The sequence below is a fragment of the Candoia aspera genome, chromosome 14, assembly GCF_035149785.1.
Source record: "Candoia aspera isolate rCanAsp1 chromosome 14, rCanAsp1.hap2, whole genome shotgun sequence".
Classification (NCBI taxonomy): Eukaryota; Metazoa; Chordata; class Lepidosauria; order Squamata; family Boidae; genus Candoia; species Candoia aspera.
Genome location: NC_086166.1, coordinates 4,033,149 through 4,039,971, shown reverse-complemented (window position 1 = coordinate 4,039,971; position 6,823 = coordinate 4,033,149).

Here is a 6,823-nt window from a genome sequence, read left to right as displayed (position 1 = left end):
TTAGGTAGAGCAGACTGGCCCTGTTGGGCTTTCAGGTCTTTGATAGGGTGTTTAAATGCACTAAGCGCACGCTCCCAATCCTATTTTTAGCTTCCTGGTTGGTGTGGCACAAGGTAGCTCTTGACCTTCTTATGATGGCATTTATTCTTTAGAGCCCGTTAGAGGACTGGGGTGAAAAAGGTCTGGTGCTCTCTCTTTCAAGTCTTCCCAGCTCAGAAAACCAAACGAGAGACGAAAACAGAGCCGGCAAACTAGAAGAAACTTCCCGCTCCTTGAACTGCCAGCCCTGGAATTTAGCACAGCTTGGTTGACGTTTTAAAAATGAGTTGTTATTATCTTGACAGTGCTAGCAGAACCGGAGGGGTAAATCTATTATTGCTGTATATTATTGTTCCTAGCTGGAGTTGGAAACTAGTTTTTTTCTTTAAGAGCAAGCTCGCCTTGCTGTGAACAATATCATTTTTCCCCAAGTGCTTTTCGTTGCGGGGAACATGATGGAGTTCACCATGTTCAATTCTGTTGCAACCCCAAGAGCTAACGATTTGGGGAAGGGCTGTTACAACGTTCCCTGGGATGGGTTCTGTGCTGGCGAATCCTCAAGGCAAGCCAGAGTTTCAGTAGATTGCATCACGACGGAAGAGAATAAAATAAGGTTGCATGTTAGTAGAAATGAAGTTCTGGTTTATTAATGAGAAGTTGGGCAGATGGGAAACGAAGCAAGATTTAGATAATTCCCATGTTCATAACCATTGAAAGTCAATGTGCCACCAATTGACCTTAAATTGTTTCTCTTCTTTAGAGTAGGGCTCGGCACATTATGCCACCCTCCAGGTGTGGTTGAATTTGGACTCCCATCTCTAGTTAAAGAACAACACAACAGCCTCTGTCTGACAACCCAAAGAATCTACACCAGTGGGAATACACAGAATTGTTAAGACTTGTGTGCCAAGTTATGCACAAAGGGAAACAAGAAGAAATGGAACTGAACATCTCCTCCCTGTATAAAATGCTGAAGCTGGGGACAAGGCTGAAGGAAGCTGAATGGTGAGATATTTGTGATGGATAAAATGGTGGGATTGTTCAAGTAGCACACGTTTGACCTATGGAATCTGCAATCACAAGACAGCCAGATCTCCCACTTGGGCAGTTTGAAAAGGCAGTGAGATGAATTCATGGAGGAGAACATTAATAATGGCTACTAGTCGTGACTGGTATGTGTTATCCTCTGCATCGATGCAGGATTCCTTTCAAAAGCAGGTCCTGGAGAACATGCGTAGGAGAAGGTTATTTCATTCATTCTGCACATGGGCTTACCAGAGGCAACATCAGATTGGCAACGTGGTGGGCCAAACTTTGGACTAGAGGAACTGTTGATGCTGATCCAACTTCATTCTTTTTGTATTTTGATGCAGTCCCCACACAAAGAAAGAACTATCCTACATGCTGCATTGCTATCGCTCCTTTGATTTTCATAAAGGATGGGTTTACCTCTTCATAATTAGAGTTGGAGGCTTCCCAACTATCCAGTTTGTTTGGTTCTACTTGCTGAGGGAGGGCCTCTCTCCATGGTTTGGAAGTTCTACTCATGAGCAATGAAGGGAGACGCTTGAATCTCATTCCCCCTAGATTGAGAGGCACGTTCTTTTTTTTACAGATCTTGGAGCCACACCAACTCTGCTAAAATCCGATGGCATAGTTTCTCACGATGCTGAGACAGGAAACAGACAAATGCTGTCATGTAAGCCCCAAATAAGAATATTAGTTTTAAAAACCAAGAGCCCTCTCCTAAAACTTGGAAAGGGGGCGATTGGAAAATCTAAATGCTGCTACATCTATAATTCAACCCTATTCATGTTTCTTTGCTGAAGGGGTTCGTGACTCTATAAAACATATTCAGTATTGGTTCACCCTGAAGATGTTGCCTAGTCTGGCAATGAAACGTCTGCAAGCCAATAACCAGGCTCAGAGAGCACCAACGTCTCCACAGTTCAACCCTGAGCTACGAATATTCTCTTCTATTGGGATATTCAGTAAAGCTTTAGGTCACAAAAAGCTTGGGCCAAGAGAAGAGAAGGATGGATAGGTGGGCATATAGATGGATGGGTGGATGGATGGACGGGTGGATGGAGAACAATGAAATGGGTCCCAGATTTTCACTTATATGTCTACGATGGTCCCATTTTGAAATGAGTAGAAAGCAGGAAGAGAAGGATATACAAACCCTTTGTGGCAGGGACTTCTGGAGTGTGGAAAATATCTGATTGCCTGCATTAGGGATCAGCAAGGTTCGAAACATCCTGTCACCATGGTATTACTCTACAAAGAAACAGTTTGGGATTTTTAGAATGACTCCCTGTGTAGGCAAATTGCTTCCCTTCCAGTCAAACTGCTAAAAAGATTCACACACACTGCCCCCCCCCCATTTCCTCCGCTTCCTCCCACCAAATTGCAGTGTTCCCACTCGCCGACAGAGGAGAGCCTTGCCAGTCTGCAGTAGCAAAAAATCAGGAGGGGGCAGGCAGCACCTTTTCAGACTAACAAATGTTATTAAAAGGCATTAGCTTTCGTGAGCTGCAGCCGCGGCTCACAAAAGCGTGTGCTTTTAATAAAATTTGTTAGTTGGAAAAAGCGCTACCGCCAGATCCGTTCTGAGAAGTAAAGCGAAGGAGGGGTATGAGCACAGTGAATAATGCAGGACAAATAGGTGCATAGGTGATTACACCTGCTTAAGTTCATTTCTCTGAGAATGACATTAAAAGTGAGGCCGAGTCCTCTGCTGGAAACTCTCTTACAGTACTTGAAGAACATGACAGAAGATAGTTGCGGGGGTGAGTGGTAGGGAGAGAGAATCAGAATCCTGTTCAGCAGCGGAGATCTGCTTCTTTAGCTAGGCATGAGAGGAACTGCATCCCCCAAATGACGTGGAAATACAGGTTGTAGAACATTGGTTTAAGCTAAGGGACTGATAGATCGATTGATCATGGGCCATCAAGTCAGTGTTGACTCTTATCAACCATATAGATAGATTTTCTCCATGACAATCTGTCCCCAGCCTGGTCTTTCAGGTCTTCTAATGATGCACTCATCGCCACTGTAACTGAGTCCATCCCCCTTGCTGCTGGTTGTCCTCTTCTTCTCTTTCCTTCTACCTTTCCGAGCATTATGGACTTCTCAAGGGAGCTGGTTGTTTGCGTTGACTGATCATGTTCCATCAAGTCAGTGTGGACCCTTAGTGTTGACTCTCATCAACCATATAGGTAGACTTTCTCCATGACAATCTGTCCCCAGCCTGGTCTTTCAGGTCTTCTAATGATGCACTCATCGCCACTGTAACTGAGTCCATCCCCCTTGCTGCTGGTCGTCCTCTTCTTCTCTTTCCTTCTACCTTTCCCAGCATTATGGACTTCTCCCAAAGTTAGGTCTTCGCATAATGTGTCTAAAGTAGGATAACTTGAGCCTGTCATTTGCACCTCAAGTGAGAACTCTGGGTTGATTCGTTCAATGATCCATCAGTTTGTTTTCTTGGCTATCCATGGTCTTCCCAGGAGTCTTCTCCAGCACCAAAGTTCAAGGGCATCAATACTTTTCCTATCCTGCTTCTTTAAAGTCCAACTTTCACTTCCATAGTGTCACAGGGAATATCATGGCTTGCACAATCCTGATCTTTGTAGATATAGCTGCATCACGGCATTTGAAATAATTGAAATAGTCACATAGCTTTCTGACTATTTAGCCAAATGGAAGGGGATGGGATATGGAGCCAAGATTGAACTCTCTCACCAAGCCTTTAATTTGCATGGGGCCCCGCAAAATGGTTATACTGTATGTAAAATTTTGAATACTCTCTCCTGTGGTTTTGTTTATAGTTTTTTCCTTGTTTTAATGGCTTTTAATGGTTGTTTTAATTGTTTTTGCTTAAATTGTGTGTGCCGCCCAGAGTCACATACATAAGATGGGTGGCTATATCAATCTGATAAATAAATAAAATAAATTAATTTGTTGCCACTGGTTTTAATTATTTTAATGGCTCTATCGAACATTAGCTGGAATTTTTGATCATGTAAGCTGCTGAAGGCCAGAAAAATGGGGGTTGGCAGCCGTCAATGTTTAAATAAAGCCAATAACCAAATAAATATGCTGAAGGGGTACAGGAATTCAGTCACAAATACATCAGTGGCTTTCAATACTTTGGATTCTCCCTGGTAGCTGGCAGTAAGTATTTTCCTACTGCTGTTTGGCATGAGTTCAAAGTAAAATCACGTGCTGTTGGCAAAGGGAGGGGAGAAAGTCCTTATGAAGCTTGAGTGCAAAGTTCTGTTGTGTGCATTGAAACCACTTCCTTGTTTTCACTGGCTTGTGTCACACCCTCAGGATGACTGGGTAGCAGCAAACAAGCAATGTCTTTTCACAGTGTGTTCTTGGGTCAGCTGCTCTGAGGTGCTACACACTTATCAGCTTAATGATGTGTGTGAACTCTATCCTGTCCTTCTATCTTCACTGTGTCAACTGTAGGACGGGCTTCTCCGTGGGACTAAGCCAAGGAGAACAACAAATGCCACAAAAAATATGAGGAAATCACGATGAAGTCTCTGTTTACAAGGGAGAAATCTAGCTCTGAATAGGAAACCAGAGTAAACACTTGCCTTGCAGAAAAGGCTTGGGTTGGAATTCTGTTTCCCATGGCTATTTCCAACCCCAGAATGAAAACCTGAGCTTCTTTCTATCTTTTAATTTATTAGATGTCTGGCTTTTCCTCCTGGATGGAAGGTGGCCAAAGTATAGCTCTCTCCAGCAATTTTTATTCCTTCAACAGCAAGCATGTGACAGAGGCTGGGCCAGGAGAGTGACTGGGTGAGTCACTCAAATGAGCTTCTGGGACTCAGAGGGGATGTGGACCCAGGTCTCCCCACTCCCTAGTCCAATTCTCTAACCATTATGTCACATTGGTTCTTGGACTAAGAGAGAAGGACTGGCCCAAAGTCTCCCACGTGGCTTCCATGGCTGAAGGTGGGATGAGAACCTGGGTTTCACCTTAATGATTACACTGCCCTGGATGTACTGGGGTCACCGTAACATGTAACTTTCCTATGCCTGTTCCTGAGATTGGACTGAGCCCCTTGGGTCAACCTTATGTGACTTTGCCCGAACAGATAGCACCTTCCAGCCCCCTGAATCCATTCCAAAGAACACATTTATCTTCATCAGAAACTGCTCTATTTAAAACAGAGCAAACTGCAAGCTCAGGTTATTACTGACCTTATCTAGCTGTGGCGTGCTTTTCTGTCAGATAAATCAGCTTCATGCCGTCTTTTTTATTACAATGTAATCTTTTATAGGAATGCAAGAGCTATGACAGGTGCCAGATAAAATAGCTTTGGGTAATAAAGTTGTCTTTTAAATAAGAAAGTACATATACACTCCTACTTTCCAATCTAACTTGAGTGGTTTAAAGATGCAGGACTTTCCTAAACACGGAAAGGGCCCTGGAGAAGTGTTTTCCTGATTCTCTGTCCTAGATCTGATGGCTTACACAGACCCTTCCACACAAAGGCCATCTGCTCACCCAAAAGGCCTCCATCAGAAATGGCAGGCTAAAGCACACCCTAGTGAATGAACAGCATTTACGGAAAAACTAATTTTCTCTTGCATTCTCCGTCTATTCAATTAGCAAGTGAAACTTAACTTTAAATGGATGTAACCCTATTCAGGGTTAGATCCTGACCAGCAGCTCCAGCTGGGAGGTTTCATGATGACATGGGATGTGAAGAGAAGAGACAGCGACTGCAAACACACTGTCATGTTCACTGATTCAATGTAGTTTATACATCGTAACGTTTCCCATGCCATGGCGCTGATGCGCGTGTCTGTTTGGGAGGGAGCTGCTGTGAGACCTTGTGCCAAGCTCTGTATCTGTGTTCATTACAATGGAATGTGTTTGGGTTATGTTCTCTGTTCAAGGCCTTTTCCCGCAGACCATCAGAAACTGCTAGGAGCACCTGGGATCGTGAACTTGAGAAGACTTTACAGGGGGAGGGATTTCATTTGCACCGAGGGTTTTTAGTTCAAATTTGGCACGCTTTCATCATTCTCAGCTTTCTCTGTGCTCCTGCACACTATTCTTTAATACATCAGATGTCTTTGAATTCACACTCATGAGTCTGATGGTGTTTTAGAATAGGCAACCATTACACACACCCTATAAGGTGGTAATGGTATGTGGGAATGACCTTGGGAGACAGGGCGAAGAGATGCTGGCTAGGGAATGATTAGATAAGAGAGGACATAGCCCACAGCTGCATAACAGAAAGAGGAAGAAACATAGAAAGGACCCTCCATAACTTCTCAGGCTGTAAAAGAGATGGCAGGAAACCTGTACTATCAGACCTGCAGGATTCTGTTAATATAGCCTTAATTCTAAAGTAGAATTAGTTAATCTGGTTGGGTTTCCTGTCTGGTCTACCTGGGAAGGCTGGCAAAGGTTGCTAGGAGTATTTACTCAGCCCACCATCCTGAAAAGCCACATTCTGAGGTCCTCCAAATGCCCAAGGAGCACAGACAACCATCCGCCCATTGTTTCCCTACTTCTGCTTGGCTTCATGAAGGGTGCTGCCCCAGATTTCGCTGAATTAGCAAGAGTGGAGGAGAGTCTTCCTTTTGGAGAGTGGGGCAAAAACCACGACTGGTTTTGAAGGCATCTAAAATTGCACATTAGCACAGCAAACATTCTGGTCTTCGAATGTAACCGTATCTTATCTTACTCCAATTGCCATGCCAAGGTTTTCCCTCTAAAATGTGCAAAAGTGCTTCCCCTCCCCATTATTAC